Source organism: Vicia villosa, linkage group LG1 (assembly GCF_029867415.1).
Source record: "Vicia villosa cultivar HV-30 ecotype Madison, WI linkage group LG1, Vvil1.0, whole genome shotgun sequence".
Classification (NCBI taxonomy): Eukaryota; Viridiplantae; Streptophyta; class Magnoliopsida; order Fabales; family Fabaceae; genus Vicia; species Vicia villosa.
The window spans coordinates 17,714,810-17,728,759 of NC_081180.1; the positions used below are offsets into that span (position 1 = coordinate 17,714,810).

General features: G+C 31.7%; 1 long non-coding RNA gene and 1 pseudogene across 1 annotated transcript; one reads left to right on the forward strand and one right to left on the reverse strand.

Annotated features, from left to right (window-relative positions):
• Positions 1 to 7,287: 7,287 nt before the first annotated feature.
• Positions 7,288 to 10,041, reverse strand: LOC131656543 (pectinesterase inhibitor 3-like; annotated as a pseudogene).
• A 1,132-nt stretch (positions 10,042 to 11,173) lies between these two features.
• Positions 11,174 to 13,509, forward strand: LOC131601893 (uncharacterized). The gene is made up of 3 exons (XR_009283877.1): positions 11,174 to 11,418; positions 12,474 to 12,844; positions 13,281 to 13,509. It is a non-coding gene; the product is annotated as an uncharacterized LOC131601893 (long non-coding RNA).
• The last annotated feature ends 441 nt before the right edge of the window (positions 13,510 to 13,950 follow it).

Consider the following 13,950-nt stretch of genomic DNA (forward strand, 5'->3'; position numbering starts at 1 on the left):
TAATTTATAATAATTGTTATATATTTATATATTTCACTTTCAAAATTAATAATAATTATTATATATTTCTATTCTGATTCATAATTAAAAATGAGTTATAATTTTTTACTTAGTTTAAAAAATTAAAAAAAGATTTTGTCTTAATTTTATTTAATGAATAAATTTTATATTTAATTATATATAATTCAAAATTTACTTATGAAATTAAAATATTTTTGATTTATATAAGTTAGTAAAATAATTTTTAACTTTAAAATTGTTTAGGAAATTTTGATTCACTTTGATTTTATTGATTCACCTTCATTTTATTGATTCACTTTGATTTTATACCTATTAATTGTATTGATTCACCTTGATTTTGATTTTAATTTTTTAATAATTATTGAATTCTTTCGGAAGTGTATATCCGAAACATTCCAAGACCAATTTGGTCTATGAATATTTCGGATATGCATCTCCAAATACACCCCTCTTCCAAAAAGGGGTGTTTTTGGAAATGCATTTCCGAAAACCCAAAAAGGGTGTTTTCGGAAATGCATCTCCGAAAACATCTTTTTTTCGTGTTTTTGGAAGTGCATTTCCGAAATAAAACAAATTTTGAAAAAAAAACATTTCGGAAATGCATTTCCGAAGTTAGGGGTATTTTGGATTTTTCACCGGAGGTGACAAAGAAAGTAGGGAGGTGGGTAAAGAAATTTCCCTTTTTATTTCCTTTTATTGTTTATCTAAACAAAAACTTTTTGAATGACCTTGACAATCGTTTCTATTTATAAATAGAATTGTAAATCTTTGAACCTCCACCATACATAAATAGGGCTGGCCCAATCAGAAGACCCTTATAATTTAAAAAATAAGCCTAAATTTAAAAAAATATATAATTATAATAAATACAAATGACACATATATAAAAAATATAATTATGTATTAATAAAACAAATTTAATTATAATTATTTAAACTTTGATCAATCTCATTTTTTTTACTGTATTAAACTTTTATTATAACATTTTTTAGATTTATTAAATTTTTTTATATCAATTTATATATTTATTAACATTAATGCAAAAAAATTGAATTTTTCAAAAATTTGAGACGCTCTAAAATTTGGGGAACTGTGTTGTAGAGTTGGTTGCTCAGGGCCGACTCTGTGCATAAACTAAACAAGCATATATCTTCAGTAGTACCATATAAAATAAAAATGGAAATGGACAACAAATAAAAAATAAAACAAGAATAAATAAATATAGTTAATATTAAATATTATTTCTTAATATTGACTTGTTGAAGTGATTAATAATCCTCGACAACAAAGTAATTTTGTTGGTATAAAATTGCAAGAGTATCATAATTTGTTGAAGTGAAATTATTGATTTACAAAGATAGTTTTAATTTCTTGTTTACCTCTGGAATTGGTAAATTACGTTAGTCTCTTTTTAAAGGTTACTTGCGAGATCAACTAGGGAATCTCACGACAACACTTGTGCTTTCAAAGTATTTTTATAAGAATTTTGAGTAGTGTTATTTCAAAAAAAATTGGAGTTTTTTTGTAAGTAATTGTGCAAAGTTTAAACAACGAGCAAATAAAAAAACAACAGAGTTTGAATGTAAATGACATAACATTAAAATTTGCAGAAAAGTAGGTGATTCAAACACACATAGCCCTTGCTTGACTCATTTCGCTTGTTGCTCGGGTACTTTGAGTGTTAGCGTGTTGGCGTTTGTAAGTTGTGAACCCTTAAACTATGTACAAAGTTTCTTGTTTATAATACAGAAATATAACTACTTCATGGTGGTTTTCGGCCCATTAGAACTCCACGTTCTTCATTCTAACTTCCTCTCACGAAAACGGAGTAAAGTTCCTTTGCTACCAACCCAATCTGGTGGCAAGGCAATTTGGCCTTTGTTAACGGTTGCCTTACTGCTTCTACAAGTCCAAGAATAAAATGATCATGTTGTTTGCAAACCTCACTGAGGAAGAATATGCGGAACACTTAGCACAATTTGCTACTGATGCTCCTAGCATGAATCTCCTAGGGTGTGACCCTTTGTTTTACACGGTCAAGGAGTTCTACGGCTGATGGGTCTTCATTTCTCACGAGAAGTATGTCTCCATCAAACACTTTAGAAATCAACTAGAGGAAGCCTTTGTTGCGATGAAACAACATTTCAAGCGAGGTATGGATTCACCTATTCCTTAAGGTGTGTAAAAAACTTCTTTTCTATAGTCTTTTCTTTCCCTTTCTCTTTGTCACCTAACTCTGTGGTTCATCTTATCTTAACTTTAGTAGTCGAGCACAGAAAATACTTTAGGGAAGCCATCAGTGATGCTACCACTTTCCTTCCAGCCATTGAGGTTCTTACCATAACCCTTTGCTGCCTTTTCTTAATACTTAAACCTGCCGACCTCTGACTTTACTAAGTCGTTTTTTTCTTCAGGTTACTGAAGATGATGCTATTCCTTCTTCTGAGCCCCTTTTAAAGAGGCGTAAGGGTTTGAGGAACGAAGGGAAATCAGCTGAGGGGCCTAAATCTTCTTCCCATGTTGTTTCCAAGAAAACGAAGAAACCCAAAATGACTGCCAAAGAGGCCCCTTCGACTCTCTGCTAAGCATGCTGCATCAGAAGCGGTTGTTAAGAGGATACTGTTGAAGCCGCAGGCTGAGGCCACCTCTGTGCCTGCTAACTCTCATGGGCTCGAGTGTGCCAATTCTAGCCCAGAGGGGGGCCGACAGGTATTTCTTCTTCTTACAACCTCTTCTGTAAAATTTAATTTGACTTTTCTTATAGCTCTCTTGTTTTTTTACATCCACCTCCTGAGGCTAAGAAAAATGTGGTGAAGGTGAAGAAATCTAAAGCCCATTTCCCAAATCCTTCTAAGGCTCCCTAAGTGACACCTCTCATCATCCTCTCAGAGACTCAGACCTCTGGGCACTCCTCTGAGACTAAGAGAGACTGTAAGTCTCTAGGCAATGATCCTTCGACTACAAACTCATATTCTGTCGGGAAGGAGCCTCACTATACTCCTACCAACCTTACCACCACAGATTTTATGGATGACTGTGCCGCGCAGGAAAATGAGGTCGACTTTAGCAGCCAAGCTATTGCTAATCAATAACCTGCACTTTAGTTTGTCAAGAACACTTTGGAAAACTTTGCTGACGCCACTATGTCAACGCCACCTCCAAAAGCTGTTGCCAACGTTTTAGTGTCCAACACCCACTTCAATGCCAAAATCTGTTCCTCCTCCTATGTCGACTTGGTTTGGCACCATAACAGGTCCTTTCGCTACCGCCACACTGACTGGTGCCATGTCTCCTCAGCAACTTACTGAATTGAAACAAAATAAACCTCTTGAATACTTGAAGATGCTGATGAGTGCTAGAAGTCGTTCGAATGGGGCTGACTCTAGTTCTTCTACTACTTCTGGGAGTGCTTCCACCCTTGAGACTCAGGAAGAAATCCTCAGTCGCATCAAAACTGCTTTATTTGGGACCCACCTGGTCGAACATTTGTAGTGTCATCCCGAAGAAGGCTCCCATATCAGAGGCTTGCTAAAGAAGGTTGATGTTTGCTCTGTTTCTCCTGCTATAGTTTCTTTTATGATGGAATCTTTTACTTTTCTAGATAAACTCTTGGCGCGTTTGAGGCTAAAGATAGACCTTCAGGCCCAGCGTGCTCCCAAGGAAACATCTCAAACAAAAGAGTTGGCCCTGGTGAACAATTCTTTGGACAATGTGGAAAAGCTGCAGAAGGCTCTTGACAAAGAAAAGTCAGAGTTTCAGAGTAGGATTATCAACGTTGCTGCTTGGAGGCGACAGTTCGAGGTACTGAACAAACAAATTGAAGATTTGGAGGCTAGGATCACTGAGGCTGAAACTTTGCAGGCTGCTGGTTTTGATGATGCAGAAAAAGCACTAAATGCTGATGCCTTGGTAGGGGTCACTCATTTTGGGCGTGTCACTGCACTGGACAATGAGTTGAATGAACTTGATTTCTCCATCTCTTTGGCTGATGCACGCCTGAAAAGCTGATGCAGATCACTATGTTCGCCTTAAAGACTCAATGCCTTTTAAGGGTTTATGCTTCTGTTCTTTTTCTTTTTGTATTGTTGTTAAGTTTTTTTCATTTGTAAATCTTTGACAATCAGGTCCTAAATGGCCTTTTTTATTAGGGTTAAATACATTTTACCCCCTGCCAAAGTAGCGAGATTCAGTTTTCCCCCTTATTAAAAAAAAATTTAGCCTTCGCCCCTTAGAAAACAAGATTCTGTTTTCAGACACCCCCATGGCTGCTGCATTTGGAAAGCTTGAAAAATTGCGAATTAATAAGTTGCAAAACCTGAGATTTTGTATTGTTGTTAAGTTTTTTTCATTTGTAAATCTTTGACAATCAGGTCCTAAATGGCCTTTTTTATTAGGGTTAAATACATTTTACCCCTTGCCAAAGTAGCGAGATTCAGTTTTCCCCCTTATTAAAAAAAATTTTAGCCTTCGCCCCTTAGAAAACAAGATTCTGTTTTCAGACACCCCCATGGCTGCTGCATTTGGAAAGCTTGAAAAATTGCAAATTAATAAGTTGCAAAACCTGAGATTCGAACGATTCAGTTTTCCCCCTTATTAAAAAAAATTTTAGCCTTCGCCCCTTAGAAAACAAGATTCTGTTTTCAGACACCCCCATGGCTGCTGCATTTGGAAAGCTTGAAAAATTGCAAATTAATAAGTTGCAAAACCTGAGATTCGAACCCAGGTCACCAAGGCTAGATTGCTGCAAGCTTACCACCAAACCATGCATGTTTAGTTGCTTAAAATTGTAATGGAGTTCTATATATTATAAAATATAATTATAAAATACATGGCTGAATACAATAATTAAATACATTGCTGAATACAATTATAAAATATATTTTAATACATTTAAATATCTTGTTGATTACTATACATATAATTATAAAATACAATTATAAAATACATTGCTGCAAGCTTTTTAAATAATATATAAATGTATTTTAATTACTAATATTTTAGTTGTATTCCAAAATAATTTTAAATAATTATATAATTATAAAATATTTAAATGTATTTTAATTAACTTTTTTTTAAAAATTATTTAAATGTATTTTAATTAATGTTTTTTTTATAATTATATAAATGTATTTTAAATGTATTTTTTAATATAAATGTATTATTTTATAACTTTTTTTTATAAAATGCATTATTTTATAACATTTTTAAATGTATTTTATAATTATATAATTATATAAATGTATAGTTTTATAACGTTTTTTTTAATAAAATATTTAAATGTATTTTAAAAACATTTATTAAATAAAACATTTAAATAAAATTATTTAAATGTTTTTTTAATAATTTTTTTAATTAACGTTTTTTTATAATACATAAATGTATTATTTAATAATTATATAATTATAAATAAAAACGTTAAAATATTTAAGATACATTTATATAATTATATAATTATAAGATATTTAAAAAATTATTACAGTTTTTTTAATTTAAATATTATTGAAAATTATTACAGTTCTTTTAATTATGTATTATTTATTTATTTATTTATTTACGTAATATATATAAATAAATTAATTAATTACTTAATTAATTAATTAAGTAATAAATAAATATTAATAATATTAATAATAAATAATTAATACATAACTATTATTAATAATAAATAAAATAAATAAATAAATAAATAAATAAAATAAATAAATAAAGTAATATATAAATATTAATAATAAATAAATGAATAAAATAAATAAATAAATAAAGTTAATTAAAAAACTAAATAAAATTATTAAAAAAACGTTAATTAAAAAAAATTATTAAAAAAACATTTAAATAAAATTATTAAAAAACGTTTATATTTTAAATAAAATTATTAAAAAACGTTTTTATTATGCATTTGTCGAATTACTTTTCCTTGATTGTCATTTCTTACAACATAGGCTTATAACTATTTAGATATTTACCATTTATTCACAACGTTTGACTTTCAGGTGTAAGTTTTTCAATTTCATAGGCATTATTTAAGAATGTCTGAATTGCTTGAAATTGTCCTTCCCAATTTTGCGACCATTTCCCAAGGATTCTATCTTTCCTATCCATTGGAAGAATTACATTCCACACTAAATCCCTAAGGACGAACGCCTTCATGTTCACTCTTTTATTATACGCCTTTACCACGTGTTCCTTCTGCCTAAGTATTGCATCCAGAGTGGTCACCCTATGTTCTTCGACATCTATCAGTGTGTCATATACATCATGCCCCAATAATACTCAAAATGTATAGTTATTGAAGAATCAACTAAAATTCAAATGTGAAATTAAAATATGAACAAATTAGAAATTGAAATATGAAGAAATTCTACATAAAAAATGATGAGAAAAGTGAATTCAAAATAAATGTAAAGAGGGAAATTTTAGAGAAAATAAACTTAAAAAATATTGAAGGAACCCAAGAGAAAAAGTTAAAGGACACAATAATGTTACTCTTTGGTAATTGGGACAAATGGATTGAGGTGAGCAGTTGCATTGAAGCTGATTATTTGCTGCAAAACACTTGACATTGCATAAAGTGAGTTTTGTGTCCTAGTTTGTCTTATATCAGTCTATTTTCAAATGAAAAGAAACAATTAGATAAAACAAAACTAAAGTAATGTTAGTCACAATTGATAAAATGGAAAGTGTGTTTATATTGTAACCAGGATTTGGTTAGAAATTAGTTCAATTAAATGAGATTTACCTCAAATAAATGATGTGGCAGCCAAAGAAGAAAGAATAAATTTGTAAATTTCAGAACAATAATTTTTCTTATATTATAGATTAGTGGTGTCCATTTTGTGGAATTAGTGTTGTTGCAGTCAGGTTGAGACTTGAGATTTTTTCTGGTTCTTTTTTGAGCCGGCTAAGAACTATCATCTTTTTTTAGGTGCAGGGGCATTGGCCTCATACTCTCTAATCCCATTTTTATTATTATTTTCTGGTTTATCGTTCTTGTATTTTTGTGTGTGTATTAGGTGTTGTTTTTAATTTTGAGGTGCAGTTTTTGAAGAATTTTATAACTGTCGTACTACCTCTTAAATGTTCTTAGGTGTTATACTATATAAAATTTTGTCCATTCTTACTTTGTTATACACTTTGCATTTAAAATTTAAGTATGAGTAATTAAAATTAAAGTGCATGAGAATGTTTACGTCATTAAATTTCCATTGACTAATCTAAACACATCTAAGCCAACATATTAAAAACAGCATACAAAATCAAAACATAGATTTACATCTTGTCTTTTGCACACAGCAAAAACATAAGCGAAATAAAAGTTATGTCAACATAGTCAACGCTATGGGAAACAAAACCAGAAAACTCGGCGGTGGTCGGTGGATTCATCATGCATCAGTTATTGGTATTGGAGCGAGCCTTTGGATTCCTGCTATCACTGAGACGACTGATAAAGTAGAGGGCATTACTTGTAAACATGGATACTTCCGTAACCCTACGTTTCACCTCTTTCTTCGCCTTCTCTTCTGCATCACATCTATTCACACCGTTGATACACGCGTTACCGTTTGTTATAGCAGTACTAGCCCATGTCTGAGCGTTACTCATTTGCCACTCGAACGTTCCCATGTGAAGCTTCCTTAACTCGTTCAACGTCCGGGTTAACTCAAGAACGGAATCGGAAATTTGAGCAACACAGTCACTCAATGCAACTCGCTTTCTATTGTTGGTTTTGGACCCAACTGATGACAACTCTGACTTTAGAGTGTTCTTGAGATAAACGGAAAGGGTGAGAGTGCGAGCGAGACTGGCTTTAACGGCGGCCTGAGCTAGGTCTAAAGGCTTTGCCATGGGACTGACTTGGTTGGAGAGTGTTTGGACGCAGAGAGCTGGATATCTTGCTTGTGCACATGATGAACGGAGAAGATCTTGCGGTGCGGTTGCGGCGGTTGAGAATGAAAGAAACCTTGGTGACATGAGCAAGAGCAAGAAACTAACAAGAACTGGTAGCTTTTAGCTGATAGCTGATAATTGATAAGCTAATGTGAGTGTTTGGTAAATTAGCTGTTTCATTAGCTGATAGATACAAAATGACATTAATGGCATTTTAATTAATGAGGGTAATAATATATTTTAGTTAAAATAATAAGGGTATTAATGGAAGAAAAACTCACAAGCTAAAAGCTACAAGCTCAAAAGCTACTTCAATTAGCTTTTGAAAAAAAAGCTAAAAGCTAGTAAAAAAGCTACAAGCTAAAAGTTAAAATAGAGTTACCAAACAGAGCTTTTTTATTAATACGAGCTGAAAAGCTAAAAGCTAAAAGCTAAAAGCTAAAAGCTAAAAGCTCTTTTTTTTGTCTTACCAAACAGACTCTTATTCTTGCTGGGTTGCAAAATGAACATGTTTTTTTAATCTTGTCAGATGGTAGTAAGGATCTATCATAGCACTTCTGTCTAATTGAGTTGATCAAACCGACAGGCATATAATTTTTTATATTGGATTGCCGGTTGATACCCATTAGAGTACGTCAAGGTGGGTCGACTTTAGGTGATCCATGTGAAGTTCTTTGAGGTGATCCATTAGATCTAAAATTATGTTCTAACATCTTTGTTATTTTTTTTAGGTTTAATTGTAATTTTAGTCCCCCTATTATCTTAATAGAAAAAGATTAAAACCCACTTTGAATCATATTGACTAAGTAACTCCAGACACAAGAGGAAGGATGAATTGTGATATTTAGAAATAGAAAATAATTTAAATTTTTTTTATTAAAAATCAGTTTATATTAGTTCCAAAGAGATAAAGCAGCGGAGAAGAAGAAGGAGAATTAACTAGAGAGGAAAGAAAAATAAATGACAAAAAATAAAGGGATAGAGTTAGAGAGATGGCACTATAGATCTATACATGTTCGGCCTACCACTTGTCCTACTCATATCTCCAACAATTTCCTCTTGAGAATTCAACTGATAATAAGTCTTGAATTTTTAAGGATATGCCCACAAACCTTATTACAACAAATGAGAGATTTTACACAGGTTGATCCCAAACCAATCAGAGCTTTAACAAGCTTACTAACTAATCAAAGAATTTAACCGAGTGATCTCAAGAATTAAACAAAGATTTTCACATGCTATTCTCATGAACCAAACAAAGATATTGCTCAAGAGAATCACACAATTGAAAAAGAACAAATGCATCATATCGCCAGTACAACCAAACTCTCACAAGTATTTTTCACTCTCTGGCACTAAGAAAGTAGATAAAAAGAGAGTAGTAAATGAGATAGTATCGTTTTAATTTTGAAAACTGGTGTAAAATGGAATGAGAAGAAGCCATCTATTTAGGAGAAGAATTGGCTCTAAAAGAAAATTATCCATGAATATTTTTAATGTTGTAATCAATTAACCATGGTTGTTAATCAATTAGACAAAAAAAATATGGAAGGTTTTTGAATTACGTCGTCCTTAATTGATTAAATAATTTCTTAATCGATTTGGAGGTGTTACAAATAAGTTAATCAATTAACCCTAATATACTAATTGATTAACAAGTGTAAAAAGTCTTCATAATTGATTAAACAAGTAAATAATTAATTCAGGATGCGTATAAAAAAGTTTCCAGGTGTTTTTATCAAATAAAAGAGGTTTCAAAACATATTTAGGTGTATGTGTGACTACCTTAGTATCTCGAGAGTAACTCTTATACCATTACATTAAGTTGATCACTCAGACATGCACTAAGCATAGGACCAGACAAACTTTCACACTTCCTCTCTTTCACAACTTTGAAGCTTCAAGTTCTCTCGCTTGATTCAACATTGATTTAACACTTCATTTGGAAATTAAATTTTCTAATGAGGCTAAAGATAACTTCTTTGATCATACACCATCATCAGAGGTTCATTTAGGACTTCACCAAAAGCTGTTTGACCTTGGGTGTTCTTATAATTAAAACCACCAAGATCATCTAATAGTTGCAGATAGTTGTACCTGCAAGCACATAAATCCACGAATCACTTACCCTTTCATCTAGTTAATGCCTTACTAAACCTATAATAATTATTCTTATATCATGGATATTTTACAAAATATTTGTGTTCGACGCATCGTCACCCAACCTGTCTCATCTAATCACAACACTCATATGTATTAGGCAAAGTCGCAAGCGACAAAGGTTTGATCAATAATAAAATAGCTATGCCACGCCTGTATATACCCTAGGCCTAGTGATTTAAAAAATTCTCCCAATAATATTTAGTTCCTATTAGCGATATCTATAGTTAGTTCTCAAACACTATCTAAATAGCTATAAGAATTAGATCACTACAGAGAGAAGATCTAAATGAGTCACATGGTTCTCATTAATAAGGGAAATTTAATCTAAGGTGAATTAATCTAAGATAACTAGCCACTCATCCTTAGGAGATTCAAGATAAATTTAATTTAATGTAAAGAAATCAATTACATCTTATAAACAATGAGGGATGGAACCTTTAGGATTCCTTGCCTTCTCCCATATTGTAATGCTTCAAAATGTGGCTCTTTTCTCATAAAGTTTGGAACCCTAACAATCAAAAAATGTTTGATAATTTATAGAAGAAAAAAAATATTTTTTTTGCAAAATCTCCCTGCTCTGCCTTAGTTATATACTGTAATTTCGCGATATTGGTGACATGTCTTCTTTGTGATCTTAAAAATTTGTAGCACCTTGTGTCTTGAGTGTCACGATATTTATAGTAGTTAATTAATCTTTTTATGCTCTATATAGCGCCCCTCCTCATGTCTGGTGTGACGTGATTTTGCTAAAACTTGCAATTTCTCTTCTTTCTTTTTTTTACATTTCTTGTATGCAATTCCTCTTCTTCCTTTGTCATCATAATCTACTTCTATCTACTATCTACTATCTATCTACTTATGTACTATCTACTTCTATCTATCTACTCTACTATCTACTCTACTATACAAACATATACAAACATACAAACAATTACTAAGAGATTGACCATTCTACCTAAACTACCCTTCTCTTAAAAAAATTTAACACTACAATTTGGACATTTTAGTATTTAACAAAATAACCCTATCACTTTTTACTGTCCAATGAAAATGAATGCTTTTGCAAGGTGTCACTCTTTCTTCTATCTTCCCTCTTCACGATTCATTCTCTCTTCACAATTAATTCTCTCATTCCCACTTCTCTCTCCTCAAATCCTAAATGTCTGTACAAACCCTAATAATGCCGCCGCTTTCATCCACCATTCTACCTAAAGTGTCATTCCTTAATACTACAGTCGCTTTCATGAGTGAAGAACTTTGTTGATCCCGGGTCGTACATGAATAAGAAGCAGGATGTGTTTTGGGTTACACAGAGGAGAAGTAGAAAAACTGATTTCAAGCTTTTCACAGGTGAATATACTTTTTCTTGTCTCCTGGGTTTCGTTTCCCTTTTTCTTTTTGGTTTTTATGATTTTTCGTTATAGATTTATGTGGACATAAATGTTCTTTTATCGCATCGTAGTTTTCCTTGTCTCTGATTAATTATTATGGTTTTCCTTTGAGCTTTAGTTGAATAAGTTTTCTTTTCTCTATTGCTTTTGCAAAGAGTAGAATTAAAGCACCAAGTATAAAAATTATTTTGGGATTTAGTCAAAGTAATGCAATTTGTTCTAGGTAAACCTTTCTTTTGAAGTCAAAGAGTGAAAATTATTATATAAAAATATGTATTATTATCAAGTATGAAATTAACTACGCCATTTTTCATTTAATGCATATTTTTCAGCCCACTTGGAATGGTTCCAGTAATTACATTAGTTGGTTTTGGTTTATTTGACAAAGGCTTTCTTGTGGTTTAGTAAAACATAGAAACCACCTGACTTTTACTATATAAATTTTTTGTCTCATATATTGTTGTTCATTATGTTGTTCTGTCCTTTTTTAGGTGGAGACTTTTGTTGAAATTGGAATTCCCATGCTAATCATGTATTTTAGTTTAAGTGATTCTTTACGGCTGCAGAAAACAGGGGAAAATAAATTATTTCTAAGAAGGCGTGTTAATGATTCTAAATCTACTACTTTCAATATTTGTTTGATGTACATTTCTATATTACAAAGTAAATCTATGAGGGTGTTCAATGTTCAATTTACTCTATCTTTGGAGTTTAGTTTACCTTATCTACTCCAAGATCAATGACCTCTACATTATCTATTTCAATACATTAAGTTTAATGGCAATGCTTCAAATTTCATTAGTTGTCTGAGTGTGTATTGAAGCTAACACAATCTCAGTTCTGGATCTGAAATCATTTCCGATTAAGTAAGAGATGGTATTAATTAAAGTGTTTTCTTATGCATTTTATCAGGTGTTTTTCTATATTTGCTTTTATATAATTTTGTGTTTATGTTTTTATTAATTATGTTTTTAATGAAACTGATTTTAATGTATTATAAAATGTTGTTTGCAGTACTTGAAAAACTTTTAGACAAGACATTTTCCAATACTAGAGCAATTTGTCAGTTGGAGCATTCAAGGAAGCCTCGCGTCTAGCGAGTGCCACACCACATCCTTCTCGTGTACTAAGTTGTGGTATCGCTTGGCAGGGAATTGGAATTTTGCTGAATGGCCTTTTCCGAACACTGACTGGTTCAATCGTTTCAGTGTATGTGCTATATTAAACTTATTCTCATTCATAGTTTTCATTTTTTGTGTGAGACAGAAATTGATTCTTTTAATATCATGACAAAGAGAATGTATGACTTCTAGGAAGCAACTGTGTCGGAAGTCAAAGAGTCATTCAAGTTTCTGTTGGCTTTATGATATTCTTCTCAATGTTAGGTGAGTGACAAACTATTGGGTTGTGTTTTCTCATATATAACACTAAGATATACGTACATACACTAATCATGATTCTCAATAGTTAAATTTCAACGGTAGAAGATTGTAGCCATTAAAAAAACTCCATAGTAATAGTAACACTAGGATATACGTACATACACTAACCATGGTCCTCAATAGTTTAATTAGTTGCAGAGTTATAATTGAGCCTCATGTAGTTAGTTGTCCAAGGGTATAGAATTCACTTCCAAACACGACCAAACGTTAAATCTATAAGATCTTTATATGAAATGTTTCAGTGTTTGCAATTAGAATTTGACAGGATAAATTAGTCTCATAGTTATATCTATAAAGAAAGTTATTCTTTATCTTAATGGATTGCCTAAGAACTAAACATATTTGAAGTCTTCTAATATTTATCTGCTGACGATTTCAGGAGCGAAAGATCATGCTTTAACATTTTTTAAATTTGTGTTTAAAGACTAGCTGGGATGATGATAGTATAAAACTTGATGCAAGAAATTGTTGGGCATTCTCAGCAACGGCTGCTGTGGAAGGCATCAACTGATGCTAAAAGCTGCAGTTGTCCACCAGTCTGTTTCCGTTGCAACCAAGGTCGGAGAATATGCACTAAAACTGTTCATTGTTGTGTAGACGAGAGAGATATATATATATATGAACTGGTATAGTATAAATATATGTTTACTGTGCAAGGGTGAAGGGGTGTTATCTAGAAACAAGACACAATTTAAAACCTTATTTAAGGTTACATAGGTTTAATATAATTTTACTCCTACTGTCTTCACTTAATCTAATACTTAACAAGAATTCAGAGAAGTGCTAGATATATTTTTCAATATGGTATGTTTAAGGCCGAGCCACATTCCATGACCTAAATGTGATGCCTTTGTCTTAGTATTTCTTTGCAATTGGCTGTAATTCAACTTAGAAAAATATCTGACATTACATTGTCTTGAATTATAAAGGAAGAGGTAGACTAAAACTCTATATATACATCTATTCTAATTTTTTATTACAAAGTGCATCAGAATATGACACTATAATTTTTTGGTTTACAATGTTATGAAGATTATGTTAGTTATTTA